Genomic DNA, 24,763 nt, shown 5'->3' with positions numbered 1-24,763 from the left:
AACCACACATAAAACATACACTTATTACCTATTTCATCTTCTATTTAGATTTGCACAAAACTTTCTTATTAAGTCAATACTTCATAAAAATTGGGGGAAACCTATGCATTTCAATAAAAAATAGAAAGATACCCCAAAATCCTCCTGCCTCAATTCTAGGGAAAGATCCTGCAAAAGTTAGCTCATAATGTTGATGTTAATGGGTCACAAGCAGGGCATAGAGATAAGGAAGGAACCACATTCCAGAGGTGTCCAGAAGAAATAGTTTAAATACACTATTCACATATCCCACGAAAGTACAAGACAGCCACACACATACTGCAGAAATATCGCATGTCCGCTAGTCAGTCCAGAGGAAATTTCCCATATATATTCCAAACCATCACCCACATAGCTAGCAGAAATGTAGCTAGAATACTTAGTGCAGTCACACCTACACAAAGTTCTTCATTTAAGTTTCAATTTTACCTATAGCTATGACAAAAATATTTTGCTTATCATTCCATCTGTGTTGATAAAGTTAAGAACAATACAGACAATAGGGCTATTCCCAGGAATCACATCTTTTAGTATAGGTTTCATGGCAGGACATCATGTCCAGCCTGCCTGAGAGGAATGAAAACCCATTTTCAACTGCCTGACGTAGTCCAGCTTAATAGTTAGCTGAAAATTTATCTAGCATCAAAAGCTACTGAATAACAGACTATGCATCTTGCATAACCAGAAAAGGGAACCAGTGTAATTCAAAGGAAACATTAAAAACTTTGGGTGACAACAAATTTTCCACCTAGATCCTCTTTCTCAAAGCGTGTGTTCAGCAAAAAAACTTATTATCACCTTTATGAAGCCAGTATGCTTTTTAAAGAGTTGCACTGTAGGTATTTCTCCTTCTAAAAAACTAAAAATTAGTTGGCAATAGAGTAGCTTTACAGAGAATTAAGATTTTGAATGGCGCACACGCGCAAGAGAGACAGAATGAATCATACTGGAAATACACAGCCAAGAGACAGAAAATCCCAAATTCCAGTTTAGCCCATTGAGTAACTTTATGCAAATAATTACCTTTCTACATCAGCCCCTTATTGTGGAAGGGAAAAGGGTTCAAGACAACCCATGCACATTGAAATAACATTAGCCCTGTCTCCCCCCACCACCGCTAATAATCAGGCCCAGTGCCAAAGGTGGCCAGGTCGGGCCCTGACCGAGCGCCACAGGGGCCCCTCAACAGGGTAGGGGAGGAGTAGAACTCCCCTTCTGCGGTCCAGGAAGGAAGGAAGCTTCCGAGCCACCCACCCATCCATTCCCTTGATCCACCTATGTCCACATGCATGCCATCAACCAAGATGGCAGTGGAAGCTTCAGCCCCTTAGGGAAACCGTGGCCGCCATCTTGGTTAATGGCAGCCCTGTGCACACAGCACTCACAGCTGCAAGAGACAGATAGGTGAGGCATGTGCATGCTGGGGCCTGAGGCAGGCCCTGCTACTAACAAACCCAGCAGCCACAATCCCCAACCATCCACATATCATTTGTGCATGAGAAGTGGCCAAGATACCTCCATGGGAAAGGATCCTGATTGTCCCAGAATTCTCCCTCCCATGAAGGAGCTCTATGACATGGATGGTCAGTATGCTGGTGGCAGGCTAGCCAACACAGTCCTGCAATGCCCTCACACATTCTCTGAATGGGGGGGGCTGTCTTCTGAACTCCTCTATTAATACTGGCCTATCTTACAGTGCTGCCCTAAAGATACCAAGATAATGTTATTGTTGTTGTTACATGCCTTCAAGTTGATTGCTACTTATAACAACCCTATGAATCAGCAACCTCCAATGGCATCTGTTATAAACTACCCTGTTCAGATCTTGTAAGTTCAGGTCTATGGCTTCCTTTATGGAATCAATCCATCTCTTGTTTGGTCTTCCTCTTTTTCTACTCCCTTCTGTTTTTCACAGCATTATTGTCTTTTCTAGTGAATCATGTCTTCTCATGATGTGTCCAAAGTATGACAACCTGAGTTTCATCATTTTAGCTTCTAGTGATGGTTTAATTTGTCCTGACACCCAATTATTTGTCTTTTTTGCAGTCCATGGTATGCACAAAGCTCTTCTCCAACACCACATTTCAAATGAGTTGATTTTTCTCTTATCCTCTTTTTTCACTGTCCAACTTTCACATCCATATATAGAGATCGGGAATACCATGGTTTGAATGATCCTAACTTTAGTGTTCAATGATATATCTTTGCATTTGAGGACCTTCTCTAGTTGCACGGGCAGTGTTTTAAATATCTAGAAAAAGTACAACAATCACATTATGAATAACTAACACAAACATCAAAACTGCCTAGAAGTAAGAATTTATTAGTAAGAGGGTTTAGCAGCAAAGAGATTTAACCCCAGTTCTGGGGAAATATTAGACAAAAAAACTTTAAAATACTGTTTGGAAACTTGCTTCTATGATGCTCTAAATCGCAACTCTGCTTTCAATATTCTGTTGCTCCTCTAAAAACCTTCTATTGTAAACAAAAACAAAATAGATTTGTCATGCTACCTTCTCATTGTTCCTCAATGGTGCTGAAGTAGAAATCTGAAGTTTTCATTAGTCTTTTCATTAATTGCTATAGAAACATATGCCAGTTAATCCTCACACTGACATAGACAATTGAGTAATGCTCGCCTGTTGGCAGTGGAGGACACTCTAATTTACGGATGATGCCTCTCACTGGATTGACAGGCAGGTCCAGAATCCTTTGCATCCTCTCCAAGGGGATGAGTCATATCACCCCCCAGTCCAACCTTGCCTGTGGTCGATGACAGTTGGGGTCCATTAGACTGCTAAAGAACCCAGAGTTATCTTCTTAAATTTCTTTGCTTTGTGAGTTGTTCCTCTCCTCCCCTTCCCCCTCCCTGGTGTGAATGTTTTTTATTCCATCCCTTCCTTGTTATTTTTTGACTCATTTCTCTGTTTGCATGGCTGCACACAAAGGAGTGATTTTGGGGGAGGTTTGTTTCTCCCTTCCTTTGTTATTTTTCTTCTTTGACTTTTTGCTATTTTGGTTTCATTGTGGGCTTGGGAACAGAGACTTGATTTTGAGTACCCTGCAGGATCCATGGTGGCTGCCGGGGTTCACCCTGCGCTTTTTCGGCCAGCCTCTGACTGCTATGAGGAGACTTGATTTTGAGTACCCTGCAGGGTCCATGGCGGCTGAGCGGTTTGCCCTGTGCTGCTTTGGCCAACCTTGAGCAGTTTCTGCAACTGCAGGATTGTTGTCTCCTTCATTCCTTCAGCGGCCAAGACTGCACTTTTTACAAGGCTACTGGGGCTTGCCCATTTTGCTTTTGGGGCTATTTTTGATATGGGAGCACTGTTTACCTTAGCGGCTTTGGCTGTCCCATTCAGCAGCACCCTAGGCAGTTTCAGCCATTTTACTATTAAGCCCACAACTTAAAAGGCGGTTGAGAGAGCATACCATAAAAAAAGGCAGGAGTGCCATTTTGTTTTGAGCGGTTGTGGCCGTTTCTATTGGGAGTGCTGTCTGTGGTTACGGCTGCTTGACTGGGGGTACCACCATTCATAGTATTATTATTAGAGGATAAGCGACTATCGTACCCTTCTGGTCCAAAGCGGATTTGCCTATTTGCCCCTTTCACCCTGGCTTTATGGTGGTGCCTGCCTGCTAACACTCCAGTTCAGTAGGTCAGCAGCTGCCAGAGGGTGTTGAGGCAGGCTTCTTCATTACTGTCTGAGAGGAGTGCGCCTCAGTGAATTCCCACTGTTTTTGTGTGTGTTATTGAAGTAGCAGAACATTTCTTAGTTATGGCTTCTCTAGCCACCCATTCTGCCTGTCAGCATGTTGTGACAGAAAGGGGGGAGACATTTTTTGCTGGATGTTTCCCCTGTTCCCATGTTCACAATGTAGGGGCTAGCACTGGCTCTTTACAAACAGAAGCTGTGTCTTTCTCCTCAGAAGGAGACTTTGCGAAGTTGCAAAGTTTCCTGAGGGTGGCTGGCAAATGTAGGACTGGGCACAGCAAGGACACAATTATAGGCACAGATACTAATCCCATCTAAGCATTGCAGGAGAGGTGAGTAAAACAACATTCCAGGAGGCATGACAAACAGAGATCCCACAAATCTCTCTGAAGTAGCAGTTCTGTGGGGGCCCCTTCCTCCCCCTACAGACTATTGCTGGAATTCTTCTCCTGTCATTGTGGAGCCAGCTAAAGAACATGCTAGGAAGATGGTTGGTGTTGATAATACATTTGCCTTCAACATTTTCCTGTCAGGCTAATTTACCTTTGTTCCTATCTTGTTGGCTGACATCAGGCCTCTTTACCCAGAGTCTGTCTGTCTGTGATTACAGTCTGAACCCACAACAGGTGGCAAACTCTCTCCTCTTCCTTGTATTCCTTCCAGCCCTGATATGTCAGGGGGTTTGGTCAAGGTGTGGGGCTGTAATATGTGTATTTTTCTTACTCCAGAACCATGTGTCATGTCAGAATCAGACTGTTTCTCTTTGAAGAGCTAGCTCTTCCCCAAGGCCTGAAGGCTCAGGGGAGTGTTTCCAAGGCAACAGAAGAAAAACCTGTTGGCTTCTCTAGAGGGCCACAGTCAGTAAATGAAAAAAAGGGTTTTTTTTTCTTGAAGATTCAAAAGTTTTTCCCTAAAAGGCCCTGTAATACACATATGGGAAAGCTTTTACAGGAGCAGTTGGTTCTTATAATTAGCTATAGTTTGAAATAAATAAAGATTCTACTTCATGTGTCCATGGGGAGTTTGAGGCCTTCTCCTAGAGGATGTTTGTGCATTACCCTTCTGGATGAAATTGAAAGGTGGGTTTATCCTTTTCCTAGTTTCAGGAGGCTTCACTTGAGCCAATGAAAATGGTTGCCTCTTTTTTATGTTCATTGGTTTCAGGTGCTCCTGGAATATGCTCCTTCAGTAGAGCTTAACTTCCTGTACAATTTGTTTAACCTGGCCGTGGCTGGCACGAGGAGACATACGTCAGCTATGATCTCATCTTCATTTATTAAATGAAGTGTATGCTTTAAATATAAGTTTTCTTTCATTTCTCCCTTTTGAAGATATTTTTAAAAGAATCATGGACACACAGATGTTGCTTTCTTATTTGTCCAAGAGAAAAGGAACTCCAAGCCTTCTAGCTTACATATGAGAATGGTTGGTGCTGTGCAAATCTCCATGACATGGCAAGGTTCTACCAGCACACATAAGTTTGGTAAGCTTTGACTAGCTAGAGAAACTCCTTTCTCAGAGTTTTGACTGATGCCAGAACATTCTGATGTATTGCTAACTAATTTTACTGGTGCCCGTTAGGCATGTTCTTTTTTGTCTGATCACAGGACACAACCTGGCTGTTTCAAGTGACATCAGCTGTAGGGCATGATGTATCAAGCCTCAACTTGGCCTGGTAGTTTTGGCTTCTCTTCCAATCCTTTCAGCTGCCTCTGCTTCTGTTCTGAGATCCCATTCCAGTAAAGGTGAGAATTCTGGTGTCCATTTCAGAGCTGGTATAGGAGGAGCTACCATAGAAGTTGATTTCTATCCTTTTAGTAGAGTGAGGGAATGGGAGGGCTACAGAGACTGATCCTGACCACACATACCAGCCCATTCAGTTGGAGTGCCCTTGTCGTCTAGGGGACAACTGCCTAGAGTTCCACATAATTTGCTTGGGTTTGAAATCCTTGGCTTTGGATGTTCAAAGTGCCCATCTTCTGATTCAAGGTTTTAAACACCTTTCTTGCCTCAAGGTGTGCCTTTAGCAACTGAAAGCTCAGCTCTGCCTGTTCTCCTGGTGCTCCTCTTCAGGAGATGACCTGGCAGGTCTGGAGATTTAGGAGGTGCTGGGGGATTTTCTTCAAGACTGGTTGCTGCACATTAGAATGGTGTCTGTTGTTTTAAGCAGGGTCTCACCAGTTTGGGTGATCCACTCTTGTCTTCTCATTTCATCAACAAACATTACATGGAAAGTTTGGTCCTGTTTGTTCTCCAGGTTTCCGACATGAAATTTGAATTGGGTCCTTTCCATTCTGATGAGGCCTCTGTTCAAATCTGTGGCCACTTGTTCACTAATTGTCTCTTGGATGCTATTTCTGGTGTCTGTTTTGTCTACCAGAAGGATGTCAGAGTTAGAGGCTACGTCTTCTGCCTTACACTTTGCTTTTGTGCATCCTAATAAGGCCTCTCCTTTCCCTTTGTGAATGAACATCCAACAATATTCAACAGGAGATAGAAGCCGCATAGGTTCTATTTATCGGATACCTCTGTGAGATCTCCCTCTCCATCCAGGAAGCCTCCAAGGGAGATGGTAGGTCTGGCTCCTACTGTTCAAAGTGGACCCCTGGTTTTGTCTGTTTCTCAGACTATGGTAGATGGTATAGGGGTCCCTTCTGCTATTTCCAACCTAAATGTTCCTCCTGTTCCACTGGCAATTGTCTCAGATAGTAGCAATCGTATGGTACCTGATCAGGTGTAGCTTCTGATTCAGCTTGCTCCAACAGAATTTGCAAAGGATCTTCCAGAACAGGGTAGAGGTGATCCTGGTGGCTCCTCCCTGGCCCTGTCGGCCATGGTTTCCCAACTTGGTTCTCATGTCAATGAGGGATTCAGGGTGTCTGACAGTGTGTCTGGATCTGTTCAGTGGCCCATTGTACATCCCAGGTTGGAGTTGGTCCAGCTGACAGCATGGCAGCTGAGCGGCTCTGGCTAACTCAGATGGGGTTGTCAGTGAATGTTCTGGACAAATTGCTGTTCCAGGCAGATGTCCACATACAGGGTATACTGCACTTCTTGGAAGTTACAGGGTGCTGTTGGGAAACCATGGTTCCGTTGTCTAGGAGGTGTCCGATTTCCTTGGTATTTAGCAGGCCAGTGTATACAAAGGGTTGAATACCAGTTGTATTAAGCAACAGGCAAAAGCACTGAGTAGCACATTTTCTTGCTTAGGAGGTCCAGCCCTTTTGCCCATCCTCTTTTTAAAGGTTCATCAAAGAGGTGTCTCCTCGAGTGATTCATTGGTTTCCCACTTGGAACCTTGTCTGGGTCTTGTTGTCTTTGACTGGTGCTACATTTGAACCTATGGTTATTTGCACCTTGAACAGACACAGCTTTCAGACAGCCTTCTTACTGCTGTTACATCCTCTAGGCGGGTCTCAGAAGAGTTTTTACGTTGTCTTATCCCATTGTACTGTTTTATTATGTACACGTTGATGTTGGATTTAGTTTCAATTTCGTCTGAGTGTGTTTCTCTCACTCTTAACACTAGTGCCCGGGGGAGTACTGAGCTTTGTTGATGTGAGCTTGGGAGGTCGTTTTTGCTCTGCCAGTCAGACTGGAGTGTGGTACGACTCCTCCCCCTGGAAAGGACGCAAAGGATTCTGGACCCTGCCTGTCAATCCAGTGGGAGGAGTCATCCTTAACATACAATGTCTTCCACTGCCAACATCAAACAGAAATTCACAGTGGTTTTAATATTTCAAGGTGTTTTACAGGCACACTAAATAGCTATTACATGCAACTATTCAAAAATTTACTCGAGATGTGAAGTTCCAGTACACCTAATGGCAAGGATGATTAGCTTTTTTCCTTCTTGAAAAGCGCACAGAGATTTAACAGGAAGTGGAAAGAATGTCACACTCTTCTATTTTCTCTTTCAGCTCTACAATAGGGCCCCACTCATATGGCAGGTTACAACCCAGGCCCCTGCCAAAAAGCAAAAACCGCTGGAAAGTGGGGCCCTACTGTATTCCAACTGCCATGTTCCAGCTGATCAGCTGTAGCATGGGGAGCTCCAGCCACTGCACTCCAGCTGACAGTGATCAGCTGTAGCGCAGGGAACTCCAGCCACTGCACTCCAGCTAACAGCGATCAGCTGTAGCATGGGGAGCTCACACACTACAGCTGATTGCTGTCAGCTGGAGCTCCCTGCACTACAGCTGATCACCCCGCTGGCGCTGCCGTATTAGCGGAATGCCGAAAAGCAGGGCCCTACTGTATGTGCTTTACAAGACTCAGATCATCAGCTGAACAGAAAATAGAGTGACTAAGAATATAGGAGGGAAAGGAGAATGATCTGGAAGGCTGGTGGAAGGGAAAAAAGCAGTCACCGGGTATAAAGTGGGTTGCCACAGGAATCAGGCTACAGCAAGAGAAATGAGTGTAAGACAGAGAAAGAAAAAGTGCACTCATGAACACACATTAGATCCAGTAAATGGTCTCTTGAAATTGAATAACTTTTCCATGGGTTCCCACCATCTACTGGATTCAAATCTGTCACCATTGACTGAATTACAAAAATTATGGATCTGCTGCTTTGCATAGCTACCATAGTGCAAAAACTTGAATCTGTGGCAAGGATACTTATGGATCCTCATATTTTTTACAAGAATCCCCTCAAAACCACCATTAAAACATCTGTCACCAGTGTCATGACCCCCAGACCCTCAAAGTACTGGGTTCACGCATCAGACTCAGACCCCCACCCTTAGGGAAATGAGACTGGAACCAAAAAGCTATTACTTCACCCTTGCCAAGGCTGTGTACGCTCACAACAACCCTACAAGGTAGAAGGTAGGCTGCCACCACCCCTGTATACTGGTCCACTCAGAGCCAGGGGATCTCTGAGCCCAGAAGATATATAAAACCAAGGTCCTAAAAGGCAAGAGTCACAGTTACACTCCTTGCCAGGCACCTCTGGTTTAACACTTAAAATCCAAGCCTTTAACTTCTTAACCTTCTTTGGTAGTTAGTGACTGAGATTGGTCAAGGTACTGAATCCAGAACCACCCCTTCTCTCAATTGAACACACCAGGTTAAATAGAAGTAGCTTTATTAAGATATGTAAGTGCACTTAACATATAGCAGCAAGTAATCCTTTAAGACCATTCACCCAACAGGGGTTTAGGTTCTTACAAGAGAATTCATACACACAACAAGAAAATAACAAACTAACTCACCTAACTACTTACACACGAGGTAGTTGGTTGCGTGGCACCTCTCCTAAGAGAGATGGATGTTCAACATAAAGCAATGGAACCAGACATAGGTTGCCTTCCCATAAGCAACCCCTAGAACCATAAGGCAGAAAGGTTTGGAACTCTGGTGCCAGTCAGCATAGGCAAAGAACAGAGAACAAAGGCTATGGGTCTCTAGCCCTATACTTAAGGGAAAAGGATCCTAACGGTCCAAAATTAATTGACCAATCAGGAATTGGCTGATGTAACTTTCTTCTCGATGTTTCTCACATTTTCGCGCCTTCAGGCCTCCCTCCCAACTGTGTTTTCCAACTGTACAGGCCAAGGATGACCTTGGGTACCAGGCACTTGCTAATCAGCAAAGATAAACAGGTGCAGCTTGTTAAGGCTTCTCTAACCATCTTCAGCTGGGAAGTGAAACTCAAATTTGCAAATTGGCAAAGGCTTGTATTTTCTAACTGTAACCGTCTCCCAGAGTCCCTTACTGGAGCCAAAGTATTGCTATTAGAGTTTTAATAACTCATGACCATTACAGGTTCATGACAACCAGTACTCTGTTATTTTGTTACCATACAATGTAAAAATCACAAGGACCTGTGCCTTGAATTAATGTTCTGCTGGATCTGTGATTTTCACTATGCAGTCTAGTATTGTAAGCATAAGTTTGATAGTGGATTTTTTTTTCTTTTAAGGGGGTCTCATGTAAAATCATGCAATCAATATGCTTTCATTCTGTGGGATCTGACTTATGTCCAGACCCTTTGAAAAAGCAAAGAATCTGTGTGTACTTGCTCTCTCACTCTCACTCTCTCTGGAGCAGGGGAGTGACCTTGTGAGAAGTAACAAGAGGGAACAGTGCCAATGGTGCTCTTTCAAAATTCCCACTGAGTCCATGGACCCCCCCAAAAAGGTTGACAACCCTCTGTATATTTATAAATGATCACATTTTCTACAGATGTGCAACATCTGGACCATGAACTGCATCTGGCCCTCTGCCGCCCTCAGTGCTGCCCCCAACACCCCCAACCTTCTGGCAGCAATCCTATATCTTCCAACCCATGACTGAGTCACTACTGTGAGGAGCCAGAGGAGAGAGAAGAGAGACCAGCACATACCCAAGGAAAGGGAACCTCTGCACCTCCAGATGTTGCTGGACTACAATTTCCATCATCTCTGACCATTGGACATGGCTGATGAAAGATGGGAGTCCAACAACATCTGGAGGTCCACAGGCTCTCTATCCCTGAAGCATGCAGTCATGTGCACGTCTAGGAAGGGAAAGGCAACAGAAAGTTGATAGCATGACTGAAGCTTAAGTGAGCTCACAGGGGTTGATAGAGAATGAATAGATGGTGAATGGGGGGAAAATAGGAAGAGATAAAAGGTTTGGCTCTGGCTACTGCTGGTATGCCACTGTCACCCAGTCCAGGGAGTACATCCCTCAACTTTAAAAACACAAACTGCCCATCTGTGGCACAGGCTCTGAGTTCCCACACTACACTGTTAAGTATAACTGAAATTACTAAACACCTACTCTTCTCCAGTTTATCATCTCTCTTCCTAATGTGATCTCCCTTGTATTATATGTCAGATTGTAAGTTTCTCAGAGTAGGGACTTGCTCTCTTTGTAAAGTGCAATGAACTCACTAAATAACGTTATGTGCATACTAGCTGTTCCTATTGCTATATTATATGATACAAGTAGCATTTTTGCTTTAGAGTGGAATGCAGTCTTATCTACAAAAGATAAGATTCTTTTCCATTAGACAAACTGTCATGGGAGAGCATCTTGCAAGTACTGCTAGAAAAGAGTTGAACACAATTGTTTACTAAAAAGGAGAATGCTGGGAAAGATGCACACAAAGCTACAAGGAAGTTATTCACAATACGATTACTAAATATTTTTGTGAAAGTCATCTGAATGGACCAGGAGTGGGAAATCTATAACCCTCCTGATGCTGCTGGACTACACGATCATCCCTCACCATTGACCATGCTGATTGGGGGTGCTGGGAGTTAGAGTCCATCTTGAAGGATCACAGATTCACCATTCCTAGAGCAGACAATGGTACTACCTAAGTAAACAAGATTTAATTATGTAACATTTTTAACTGTAGGTGCATTCAAATCAAAATGGTCCCATCTGTTACCTGAGAATATGAAAAAGACATTAGTGTTCAAAAATGTTACAAATTTGTCTTAAAGACTTAACTTTTAAGATCCAACCATTTCTTCTATTATAGAACCTGAGAAAGCATACACAGACTGTCACTATTTTCAGGTGGAATTAGACCATATATAAGCAAATTCAAGTTGCCTAGGTAAAGCTGATCTGGGGGTCTTGGGCAGCAAACCCACTTCTCCAAAAGATCAGACTTTTTGCAAAATGGAAAGTGATGGGAAAATACAGTGAAAAACGTTGGATAACACTTTGGGTCAACCAAGTTATCTAACTTCCCAGCAACCAAATCAGAGTGAATGTTCAATAAATAACAGACAACCTCTAATCTCCTCACAAACAAATCAGGATGAATGCTCAACAAACAGGTTGTTTGGAAGTGACCACAATTGTGCCAGTCAATTTCCTACCCAGAAATTGACCAGAAATGCTTAGCTTCAGCAAAGCTGTGGCATGTTCCTTCACTCCATACTCTGGGATATATGAATCCCTACTAGAATCACTGTTTGCTACAAAGACAGAAGGCTAAAAATTGTTACAACCCCTCACACAGAGGAATAACATAACTTTTTTCCTTATTTACAAAACTTAACATAATGTAGCCCTGTTTGTGTGGCTACTACCAGCTATTTTATATTTTAAAAAACCACATAGAATCATAAAATAGTAGACTTTGAAGGGGCCTATGAGACCATCAAGTCCAACCCCCTGTTCAATGCAGGAATCAAACTTAAAGCATACCCAACAGGTGGCTGTCCAGCTGCCTCTCGAATGCCTCCAGTGTTGGAGAGCCCACCACTACCCTAGGTAATTGGTTCCATTGTCATACTGCTAACAGTTAGGCTTCCTACAACTTGAGCCCATTAGTCTGTGTTCTGCGCTCTGGGACGATCAAGAAGAGATCCTGGCAAGTGCTATCATATTTCCCCTTATAGTCTTCTCATCTCCAAGCTATATATGCCCAGTTCTTTCAGTCTCTCCTCATAGGGGTTGGTTTCCAGTTCTCTGATCATCATTGCTGCCCTCCTCTGAACTTGTTCCAGTTTGTCTGCATCCTTCTTAAAGTGTGGTGTCCAGAACTGGACGCAGTACTCAAGATGAGGCCTAACCAATGCTGAATAGAGGGGAACTAGTACTTCATGCAATTTGGAAACTATACTTCTATTAAGGCAGGCTAAAATAGCATTGCCTTTTTTGCAGTCACATTGCACTGTTGGCTCATATTCAGCTTGTGATCAACAATAATTCCAAGATCCTTCTTGCATGTAGTATTGCTGAACCAAGTATCCTGATCTTATAACTGTGCACTTGGTTTCTTTTACCTAGGTGTAGAATTTTACACTTATCCCTGTTAAATTTCATTTGGTTGTTTTCAGCCCAATGCTCTAGCCTATCATTTTGAATTTTGTTCTGTATTCCAGGGTATTAGCTATCCCTCCCAATTTTGTATCATCTTCAAATTTGATAAACATTCCCTGAACCTCCTCATTCAATAAAAAATGTTGAAGAGCACTACTTTTAACCCATAATATAGATTACCATCAATGTTCTCAATGTTATGTTATTATCATAACATGAATTATCATCATTACTAATCAATGATATTAAATTCAAGAACTTTAAAAAGAAATAATGCAAGATTCAAAATAAGATCTTAATGTATTTTGGACAAATATTATTTTACTTATTTATTTATTTAAAATATTTCTATCCCGCCCTTATACCCTACAATAGGGCACTCAAGGTGGCTACAATAAAATGGCACACATATATAACACTGGTCAACACTAATTTTATTGCCAATGATGTTTGATAGATTTTAGGGTAACTTTGTGTTGCTGATTCCGAATATGGCATCGGTTTTGCTAGATTGGCTCTAATTTTTGAGATAATGGATGCCCCCATTGAAAAACATAACAAATTCAAAAAATTTAATGGTCAGGGATAGCCTACCCACAAATGACATGGAAACTGTCTCAAATCATACAAAAGTAAACACATGAAATACCTAAGGGCATTGTATTCAGTACAATAACATTAAAACAAAGTAAGCTGATTCAGATAATCACAATTAATGCATAGAAAAATGCTGTGCGTACGGTTTTCTTTTATGTGGGGCATCAGGACAATCACGTTGGAGGCTCCAGCAGTAGTCTGCCATTATGTGTCTGTCCCATCTGCCTTGATACCTTTCCTCCATCACCTTTATATCCTGATGGAACCTCTCCCCTTGTTCCTCACTAAAATCACCAAGATTATCGGAAATCTGCCTAAGTGGCTATGGAGATAGTGTACCTTTATGCTCATATTAGTACCCAAATGTTTAAAGTTAGCGAGCATGTTTTACACCAATTCTTCATAATTGTCTTCTTTGTGGTTACCCAAGAAGTCCTTGACAACTGCTTCTAGTTTTTCCATAGTCAGTCCAAGGAATGATCTACAAATGTATTTGCAGCAATCACCATCTTCGTCCAAGGCCTTAACAAATTGCTTCATCAGTCCAAGCTTGATATGGAGTGGTGGGAGAATGATTTTTTCTCTGACAACCAATGACTTATTAATGATGTTCGCTGCACCTACAGTCATGTGTTCCCTTGAAGGCCATATCACTTTTTTCCAATGATCCCGCTTTGCCCTACTATCCCATAAGCAGATGAAGCAAGGGTACTTCGTGTATCCACTTTGCTGCCCAAGCAAGAAGTTCAGCATTTTTAGCTCAACACAAATACACCACTGGTACTCATGATAGCAGAGCTTCTGCAAGACCATTTTGATATTTTCATATTCTTCTTTAAGTTTTGTTGAGTGAGCAATTGGAAGAGATGCATAGTGGTTACAAAACACATTTCAAGCTTCTGGTGTAGCTGTCTATAAAAAGCTGCCAATCTTCTGGTCGATATTCCGGTAGTCCCATTTGGAGAAGAAGTCCAGGAATGTTATTGCAGTATACAAGTTCTTCATCTTGGCTGAAGTATGGAAGAAGTTCCTCCTCTCTTGTCCGATAAGCTGTTATGTTAGCTTCCGGCTGTAGACAGTTCTTTTCCATTAGCCTGGATGCTAAAAGTTCAGATGCTTGCTTTGACAGACTGAGGTCTCGTATCAGATCATTGAATTCTTTTTGGGAGAACTGCTCAGGTGTTGAAAAGCTTCTTCATATCCACGTCCAGGGCTACCACCTGTGCTACACTTCACGTCCAGCATTTCTTCGACATCTGACAATGGAAGGTCAGGCAGTGAGGTAAACACTGGTATGGGAACATCTTCGCTGTGTGGCACAAGTCGCCTTGCTGAGTCCAAATCAGGATACTCCCACTTATGTTTCTTGTCGCGATTGAAGCCTTTCACATTCACAACACAAAAATAACAATCATCGTGATGGTTTTGTGGCTCTCTCCACACCATAGGCACACCAAAGTTTAAATGTTTCCTTTCTCCATTTTTCCACTGTCATAGGCACTCTACACAGGTTTTGCAAACCTTATGGGGAGCCCAAGCTTCACTCCAAAATAAGCAAGATATGCTTGTTTTACAAAGTCAGTGATGTTTTTTCTTTGTTTTTGCAGAGTGTATTTGCCACAAATGTACAGTAGGGCCCCGCTTCCCGGCGTCCAGCTAATGTGGCAGCTTTCATTTTCAATTTTGAAGCCGATTTTGCCGCTTTTGCGGCATTTTTGCATCATTTTCGCGCAACGCGCCCCATTAAAGTCAATGGGGTTCTGCTTTACGGCGGAGGTCCGGAACGGAACCCGCCGTATAAGCGGGGCCCTACTGTAGCACAATGCATTAGGATTGTTTAAGCAGCCTCTTCGTGACGAACTCATATTCTTCTTCCAAACAAAAAAAAAAGTATCAATATGATATTATATGCAATGGATAAACTTGCAAAACAATGTTCAAGAGTAAAAAGACAGACCAAACCCTGCTGCATATGTCAGCAGCTACAGGTCGTATTGGGGTACAATTGTCATTTGAGGGGTATCCATTATCTCAAAAACTAGAGCCAATTCAGCAAAACTAATGTCATTTTTGGATTTAGCACCCCCAAAATACCCTAAAGTCATTCAAACATCCTTGGCAACTAAAAAAAAATATTTTTTTGTTGGACTGTGTAATAAAATACACAATAAAAACACAAACATTATGGTAAATTAAAATGCATAAAATACTATTAAAATACATAAAATGCATTATGCACATACATACATAAAATGTATTATGCATGCACATACATACATACATGTATATATCATACACATATAAGAAAGTAAGATTAAAAGAACTTAAAAATAAAAAACTTAAAATAGTGTCAGGCTGACCCGTCAGTCCCAACCAAAGGCTCTCTGGAACAAAATAGTTTTTACAAGTTTCCAGAAGACCATCAAGGAGAGAGCAAAGCGGGCTTCTTGGGGCAGGGAATTCCAAAGTCTGGGAGCAACAATTGAAAAGGCTCTCTCCCACGTGATTGAAGTGTATTGAAGTGTATTAATATTTCCCGGGGGTAGACAGATCACCACAAAGGAAGTTAAGATGACCACAACAAACTGATGTGGACACACTGCCCAACGATAAAGCTGTCTTATTAACTAAGAGAATGTGAAAGAAGAAAAAGCGTACATAAATTCTAATTTCAGACAGTTGTAAAAATATTGTAACTCAAGAAGCAAGACTGATGTCTAATTATATATCAGTTGTATGACTCTACAAGCTTTTAATTTGTATAGGGTTTTTTATTTTAATTTTTTCCTCTTGTATGGTTATTAATCATACCATTTCATGATTCATTTTCAATTCATTATGAAGTTTTAATTATTGCGATTTTGCTTTTATTAAAGAATTTTTCATACTATGTCAGAAAAATAAACAGTGTTGGAATGGTGTTTGAATTGACTTTGTAATTTAGTGACCTCATCTTGATTGACATGTATGAAACAGAGATCCTTTGCCAGCTTGCTCAAAGGGAAATGGCCTTCAACGTTCTATCATGTGAAAACAGCATGTCTATAAAAGATTAGATTACCAAAAGGCAGGCAGGCCCTTGTAAACCCTCCAGTTACATTAAAGGTACTTTTTTAATATTTAAAAAACACATAAAGATTCTTCCTAACACTACTAGCAGCCTTACAAACCTAAATTGTTAGTTCTCAATTGCTTTTGTATTTAAACCTGAACTTAAACAAGATATTTAAAACCCCAGATCTGATTTGGGAACTAATTTTCCAGTTAAACTATAATCCTTAAACTGCTTTATAACATCACCATTGCTATAAGCAGAACTTTATCACACAGGTTTCCAATACTTAATAATGTGCATGTAAAAGTGGCTCATCACATTGCTGAACTTGAGCTTTCCAGGACACATCAAGAAAATCACCTTCTCTTCTGCATCTCTTCTGCCATATTTTTCTGTGTCTGAGAAGTGTGTAATTGAAAGCTAGCTAAAACTGTATGAACCTACTTAGCATCTCCCAGAGTCCAATTCCAAATAGAAAAAACTAAGACTCATCAGAAAGCTGAATAAAACAGACCTGGCAATTTATACATGCCTTTACTTGCTGTTCATTACTAACCCAATATTCCTTTAGGCACACAATATAATTAGGCAAAAATATGGCCCTTAGCCCAGCTTGCTGAAAGTATGCAATATGATGGCCATGAATTTATCTAGTACCTGTTAATGCTGTTTAAGCTACTAATCATCATCAAATCCTGTTGTAGTGAATTTCATAATTATGTATCATATTTAAAAGCCCTCAAACTAATGCCAATCAGCTTCACTGCATGACCTCAAGTTTTAGTATTATGAAAGTTTCCCTCTCTCCCCACTGCTCAAAATGTTATATATCTCTATCATGGTTCCCCCTGCAATGTCTGTTCCCCCCTAAACAAAAAAGTGCCCTAAATGTTTTATCCTCTCATTGTATAGAAGCAGCCCTGGGCTCCTACACTGGAAGGGTGGCATATAAATCAAATAAATAAATACAGACACTTCAAAACAGAAAATTGTTCTTTCAGTGATATTTCACAACTCCAGGAGTATTTTTCTAGTTGCCACAGCCAGTTGAGATGAACGTAAGGAATTTTTGTGCCGATATAACTAGTTTGCACTTACTTATATTAGTCATATAAGATGACACATAATTAACTCAGAGCTTAGAAGTAACCAATTGCTTGTAATTTATTACTGTTTTGAATAATGAGTGGGTAACTTCATTACATTTTGCTGGTAACAGAATGAGTAGTAACTTCATTACTTTTGAGGAGTAATTGTAAAGTTTCCAGCATTAATTTTGTGCATTACTTGGGGGGGGGAGCAGGGGAAGTCTTCTGCTCCTCTGATTTGTGAATAAAAATCATGTGCTTCAAATTGGGCTTCTGTGCAGTGTTGTTCTTCCTTCATGCTCTATGGGTGCTTAGGAGGCAATGAGGGAGGAGGTGGAGAGCGAGACAGCGTGGAGGAAACAATTGTTTAAAAATTGACAGAAGTGGGAGGAGGAAAGAGCTGGAGGCAATATATATATACAAAAATATGTGTGTTGGGGTATCATCATTGCTAGGGGTGGGGTGAGGGGATGTGAGATTCTGTTATGCCATTCTGTTAATCTTATGGATAAAAAATATATATTCTACTACCCTCTGTGTGTGTGCGCTTATTTTTAATGTTGTTTTAGGCTACTTAGATGTGCAGCAGCCAAGGCCAGCACCTTGTAGGTAATTTTTTTTAAAAGTAACTAAAATGTAATTGCAGCAATTACTTTTGAGTAAAAGTAATCCATTACTTTCAGAGCAATTGTAATTGTAACGGTAATTACTACTTTTTGGGGCCCTGTAACTGTAACTGTAATTTATTACTTTTTAAAAATAATCTTCCAAGCTCTGAATTAACTTGCTTGTAAACCTTTGATATCACAGCTCCCACCCTGGGCTATCACAAGAGATTTTACTGCTAAAGCAAATATAAGGGGAACTATCTAGGAGGAATCCTTCATGTGTGTGTTTTGCAACACAAATATCTGTGAACTGAGTTGGTTTCTAACCAACACTATTGCCTATGGTACTAAATAACTTTAAGGACATTTCAGCCAATGGGGTCAATTGTTTTTGTGGACTCTTAAGTGTCAGTAGTTTTAGCTGTGTGAACAAAATCCATTGTTGTTATGTTATTTGTTTTATAAAAGCTATGCTCTCTCTTGAGAAGAGTTCCATGATCTGAGCACAGCCACTAAAAAGTCCCCCCCCTTCCCTGGACCCAGGCAGCTGGTATAGCATAGTGGGAAGGACAGCCTGGCTGGGAGTCCAGAGTCTGTGAGTTCAAATCCCAGCTAGTGTCTCCTGGGTGTCAAGGGCCAGCTAAAGATCACCCCCCAAGTGAGTGGCTCAGTGGTTATGTGCCCTGCCACCTGTGCAGCTGTGGGCAAGCTGCATAGTCCCAAGGAGCCCAGTTGTCCCCCAGCTGGCAGTTGCAGACAAGGAAGGGGCTGGCTTGTGCAGCTGTGGCAAGCTGAGCAGGCCCTAGCTAGCTGGGGAGGACTAGCCTCATAGGGAGGCAATGGTAAACCCCCTCTGAATACCGCTTACCATGAAATCCCTATTCATAGAGTCGCCATAAGTCAGAATCGACTTGAAGGCAGTCCATTTCCATTTTGCCCCAGACCTAGATAACTTTCCAACACTGGAGGCATTCAAGAGGGAGCTGCACAGCGACCTGTTGGGTATGCTTTAAGTTGGATTCTTGCATAGAGCAGGGGGTTGGACTCAATGGCCTTATAGATCCCTTCCAATTCTACTATTCTATGATTCTACTCTAAAGTGAGCTCCCAATTAGCTAGAGGGAGCTCCACAAGCTAGGGGAAGCTCCAGCGACAAAATGTCAAGGTAACTTTAACAGCAGAGTGAGTTTGGCAGCAGGGAACGGAGGCCAGGGCACAACATTCTGCCCCTCCTTTTCTTGACCTAAACAAAACTTAAGCTTTCATTGAAGTAACTCAATCAACTACAAAAACAATTATGCAGGTAGGAAGCCAGCAGGGATATGTGGGCTTTCCACTGTTTTGCTCTGTCTGTCGCATGTACAATTGTCTGCCTATTGGGCAGACGTTATGAGTGCATTCTCAGTGGAATGAGCTCCTGGCTCTTCAGGAACAAGTTCATTCCCTTGAGCCAAGATGGCTAATCTGGGGGGGGGAAGAGAGGGAGAGAGGGAGAGAGAGAGGAAGGGGTTGGTGGATGAGGCTTTCAGAGACTATAGCTGTGTTCCACTCCCAGGATGATAGCTCCCCTGCTGTCATGGAGAATGAAGCCTCTGGGGAACGAGAGCATCACTATGAGGAAGAGGGAAATTATCTATTAGAAGGGATCCATTCCTTAAGAGATGAGCAGCTATCCTCTTGTACTAAGGATGGGTGTGGATGGATCCTAAAGTGGGTGATTCGGTCATTAGAAACAGATAGTGGGGTGTGTGATGAGCATGCAGAATGCAGGACCTGCCTGGTGTGAAGTTTTCGGATGGCACCTGTCATCTAGATAGCCTAGCAGATAGTATTGGGGAGGAGTCAGTGGTCGTGGTGCACATGAGCACTGATGACATGGGGAAATGAAGTTTGTGGGGTGTTCTGGAAGCAAAATTCAGGTTGCTAGGTTGGATGCTGAAAGCCAGTACCTCCACAGTGCCTTTCTCTGAAATGCTACATGTTCTACATGTAGGCCAGCTATCCAAGCAGAACTTAATAGTCTCAATGTGCAGATGACACATAGCGTCAGAAGAAGGGCTGTTGATTTGTTAGGCACTGGGGAACATTTTGGAACAAGCCGGACCTGTACAAAAGAGATGGGCTCTACTTGAACCAGAATGGAAACAGACTGTTGGTGTGTAAAATCAAACAGGTGGCATAGCAGCTTTTAAACTGATTAGGGGGAGAAAGATGACAGGAGCTGAGGAGGATCTGGTTCAGAACAAAAAACCCTCTGAGAAACTGAAGCAAATAGAGGTGATGAGACATGAAGTTCTAGCCTTAATAGACAAAATAAAAACTGACAAACTGCCAGGTCTGGATGGCATGCACCTGAGAGTTCACAGAATTCAAATACAAAATTGTTGAACTTCTAACAAAAATATGCAATTTGTCCCTCAGATGCAGCTCCATAGCTGAGGACTGGAAAGTAGCCAATGCAAAAGATAAAACAGTCAAGCATATAGAAGAGCAAGCCTGGGTAAGCCCTGTCTCACTAATCTATTAGAGCTCTTTAAGGGTGTCAACAAGTATATAGATAGAGGTAGCACAGCTGACATAGTGTACTTGGACTTTCAAAAAGCTTTTGACAAGGTACCTCGCCAAAGTCTCCTGAGTAAACTTAGCAGTCATGGAATAAGAGGAGAGGACCTCTTGTGGATCAGGAACTGGCTAGGAAACAGAAAACAAAGAGTAGGAATAAATGGACAGTTCTCCCAAAGGAGGGGTATAGAAAGTAGAGTCCCCCAAGGATTGGTATTAGGACCTATGCTTTTTAACTTGTTCATAAACTATCCATATTTAGGGATGAGCAATGAAGTGGCCAAGTTTGCCGATACTAAACTGTTCAGTGTTGTTAAAAAAAGATTGTGAAGAGCTAAAAATAGGCCTCTCCAAACTGAGTGAATGCTCAGTAAATTGGCAAACACAATTCAATGTATAGTTATGCATATTAGAGCAAAAAAACCCTTTTCACAAATACGCTCATGGAGACTGAACTGGCGGTGACTGACCAGTAACGACACCTTGGGGTCACAGTAGATAACTCAATGAAGAGCTTAACCCAGTGTGTGACAACCGCAAAAAAGACAAATTCCATGCTAAGGATCATGAGGAAAGGAACTGAAAATAAAACTGCTGATTTCTTAATGCCATTATACAAATCTATGATGAGACCACATTTGGAATACTATGTACAGTTCTGGTCACCTCACCTCAAAAAGAATATTGTAGAGCTGGAGAAGGTTCAGAAAAGGGCAACCAAAATGATCAAGAGGATGGAGCAACTCCCCTGTGAAGAAAGGCTGCAGTATTTGGGCTTTTTAAGTTTAGAGAAAAGGCAAGAAAGAGGTGACCTATCAAATGTATAAAATTATGCATGACATCAAAAAAGTGGCTAGAGAAAAGGTTTTCTCTCTTTCTCATAACACTAGAAATCGTGGACATCCAAAGAAACAATGTTGGAAAATTCAGGACAAACAAAAAGTACTTCTTCACACAGCATATAGTTATACTATGGAATTCACTCCTACAAGAAGCAGTGAAGGCCAGCAACTTGGCTTTAAAAGGGTGGTGTTGGTGGTGGTGGTGGTGTTTCTACCCTGCCTTTTACCCAAAGGCCCTCAAGGCGGCTTACAAAAAATTAGGCACAAGCATAAAAATACATCAATGAAGGCAATACCATTTACAAAAATTAAGCAACAAATATCATTATTAAAAAAACAGCAATTACAACATTAAAAATAATGGATTAGACAAATTCATGGAAGATATGGCTATCAATGGCTACTAGCCATGATGGCTATATTCTGCATCCACAATCAGAGGCAGAATACTTCTGAATATCAGTTGCTGGTAGGGGAGAGTGCTCTTGTGCTTAGATCATGCTTGTGGGCTTCCCATAGGCCTCTGGTTAGCCACTGTGAGAACAAGATGCTGGACCAGAAGGACCACAGATCTAATCCATTCTGAATCCACTGTATTCCCCCCCCACTTTTCAAAGGCTGACCCACAGAATGCATTGGAGTTATTCAGATGCAATGTAATTACATTATGTGCCCTATAAACAAAATATACAGAAATACTTCAGAATATACAGAAATTGCCAATTAGACAATTACAAAGTCATACCTATAGAAAATTCTCCAGTCTTCAGGAGAACAGAATATTCTCATTATATAATTGGTGTAATGTTAAGCACTTGCATATCTATATTTCAGCAACAATCTCTACTTAGAAGTTTAGTTGAAATATTTCTGCATAGGTTTCGTCTGTGCCATCTTAACAAACCAACATATTATTAAACATCACTTTCCAAATCTTATAAAGGTAAAAGATCAACTGGCACTCAACCTTGAGGAGCTACTGACAATTACGGAACCAGACAGTGAAAATGTATTGATCAAGATGACAAGCAAAATAGAAGAGGCTGGCGGGAGTGGAGCCAGTGGAAGAACTGCCACATCCTACCTCCTTTCAGGAACCCTGAGAGAGGGGAGCATACTGACTGTACTGGCAGAGCTCAGCAGAAGGACAAGAAATAAATGCTTCCTTTCACCCTCCTTTCTCCCAGTGTAGCATCTGCTGGGACTAGGGGCCGCAGGGCAGAGCCAGGATGCAGCTTAAGTCCCCCTCCTGTGTTCCAACCAACACCCCCCCAGAACATCCTTTTCTCAGGCCTTGAGCTTGCCTCGGCTGTGCCCGAGTGGCAACAGGGTCCTCTGGCTGTGCCCAGGTGGGGGAGGGTTCTGGCTGGCACAACCCAGCTGTGCTGACACCCTCCCTCCTCTGTAGCTACACTGCATCCTGAAATCCCTCAGCCCAGCATAACTACCAGGAGGATTGTGCACTGCCTACTAAGTATTACATATTTATTTATGTATTCATTCTTTAACTTGCATCCCACCCATCCTCCCAAAGGAGCCCAGGGCAGCAAACAATTAAAAGACATTGCAGGGAGCACTACAACAGAAGGGGGTAAGCAATTCTTAACCACCACCACCACCACAACAACAATAATAATGTTATGAGCATGGGAGTTGGGATGGATGATTCCTGTAGGTCCCCTTTCCAGCCTCTGATTTGGAATCCTGTGCCTTGGAATGAGGAACTGGCTCTGCCGGTCAGATGAGTCTCTTTTGTTAAGATAATAGAGTGGCCAGGTAGGATAATGGGTCTATCAGCTGCCCAACAACTGCTGGATGGGCCAGGAAGACCCTTTTGTGATCGAAACTCTGCAGGAGAGCCTCCCCCCCTTCCTGGCCACTAGCAGAAGTTTGTGCTTTGAGTGCTTTAGTTGTGTCTAGAGAATGGCTAGGGCTGCAGGCAGGCAGAAAGGCTACCCCCCTGCACCATGGCTTTAGGATGCCTCCTGCAACCCAGATGAAAAAGCTGGATATTGGACTGCTGATGCCTTGAACCCCCTCCATCTTAAGCTCAGGTTGGAATGTGTGTAAATAAATAAACCATATTTCATAAAGACACCGCAGTCTCCGCTGACCTTCTTCCCAAAGGAAACCAAACCCTGGATGAGCAGAGGGACCCTGGAAATCTCACCGCTCGGAGATTGGGGAGGCACGCAACAACAATAACAACAACACAGGTATTTACTTTTTCCTCATGCCTTTACTGTCCAAGGATAGAACTAGACAGAGATACATGACTGCTATGAATATTTCTACACCTTCCTCATGAAACTTCTGTGTTATAAAAACACATGGCATGATGCAATCAAGCTGGGAGGCTTCCATTTCTCTGGCTGTTGCAGAGGAACCAGAGACACAGTCACATCACATTTGTACTTCCTAGATGCTACTGCTGCTTTAAGTTCTGTTGATATTACCCTACAATCAGTCAAGGTGATGAAGAACCAGTTGGCTTTCTTCCAGCTGCATTATAAGCTAACCACACAATCAGCAGGATTTTGGTTGGCTGTAGACCTCTCTCTACTCCAGTAAACCTCAAGTCCACTGGCTACTACTTGTTGAGCTGAAGAGAGATTTTCAAAGTTAGGGAACATAAAAATCTATGCTCTCATTTTGACTATATATAGTTCACATACATAAATCACAGATGTAACATTAAAACACTGAGTTTAAAATAAGCAGCTGATAGTGAGTGCTATTTAACACTTCAAAATGTTCAGCTGTTATGATTTGCCAATAACTTCTACAGGAATCATCAAGCAAACTGGGTACAAATTAAAGTTTAGTCTGTATCTCAATGTTTAAATAAATGTTGAGAAAGTAGGACACCACGTGGTACATCTGTATAAGATACAAGATACAAATCCTATATATTTATATATGCATATTTAATGAAAGATGTATAGTCACTTTGCATGTTATAACTGTACCACAGACAAACTTCTTTCTAGATATGTAATGAGTGAAGCAGCCTTAACTGATCTACGTTCCATGTATTAATACTTTAATGGTCACATTTCTGGTTCAGTTTCCCACTAATAAAGCTGATTGCTTATCCCCCCGCTGATAAAAATATTTAAAGCAAAAATACTCCCCAAAATCTTATATGGAGTTGAACTCTGGGGAAATACGGCCAGAACTAAACTTGAGTCCATCCAGAACATATTGATGAGGCAATTGTTAGGTCTCCCACAGGGGACCCCGGCAGCCCATCTTAGAGCTGAATTGGGACTGCCTTCAATAACGGCACGCATAGACTTAGCTCTTCTAAGATACTGGCTTCGACTCAATAATATGGACGATGCATCTTTGGCCAAACAGTGTTGGCAAGAACAATTGCAGTCAATCGAGGGAACCTCAGAATGGCTGACAATTCTTTCCAAATATGACCTCTCTCCAGCTACACTTATAGAGCTCAGTAACATCGCCCTTCGAAATTGGA

The 24,763-nt window shown here is 41.9% G+C and overlaps 1 protein-coding gene across 11 annotated transcripts in view; it reads right to left on the bottom strand.

Annotated features, from left to right (window-relative positions):
• SLC4A7 (solute carrier family 4 member 7) overlaps positions 1-24,763 on the bottom strand; it is a 166,705-nt gene that overhangs the window by 88,826 nt on the left and 53,116 nt on the right. The gene's annotated exons all lie outside the window — the stretch shown is intronic.

This window comes from Rhineura floridana, chromosome 10 (assembly GCF_030035675.1).
Source record: "Rhineura floridana isolate rRhiFlo1 chromosome 10, rRhiFlo1.hap2, whole genome shotgun sequence".
In the NCBI taxonomy this organism is placed as follows: Eukaryota; Metazoa; Chordata; class Lepidosauria; order Squamata; family Rhineuridae; genus Rhineura; species Rhineura floridana.
Note: the sequence above shows the minus strand (reverse complement) of the source record. Positions and strands in the feature narration are given on the sequence as shown.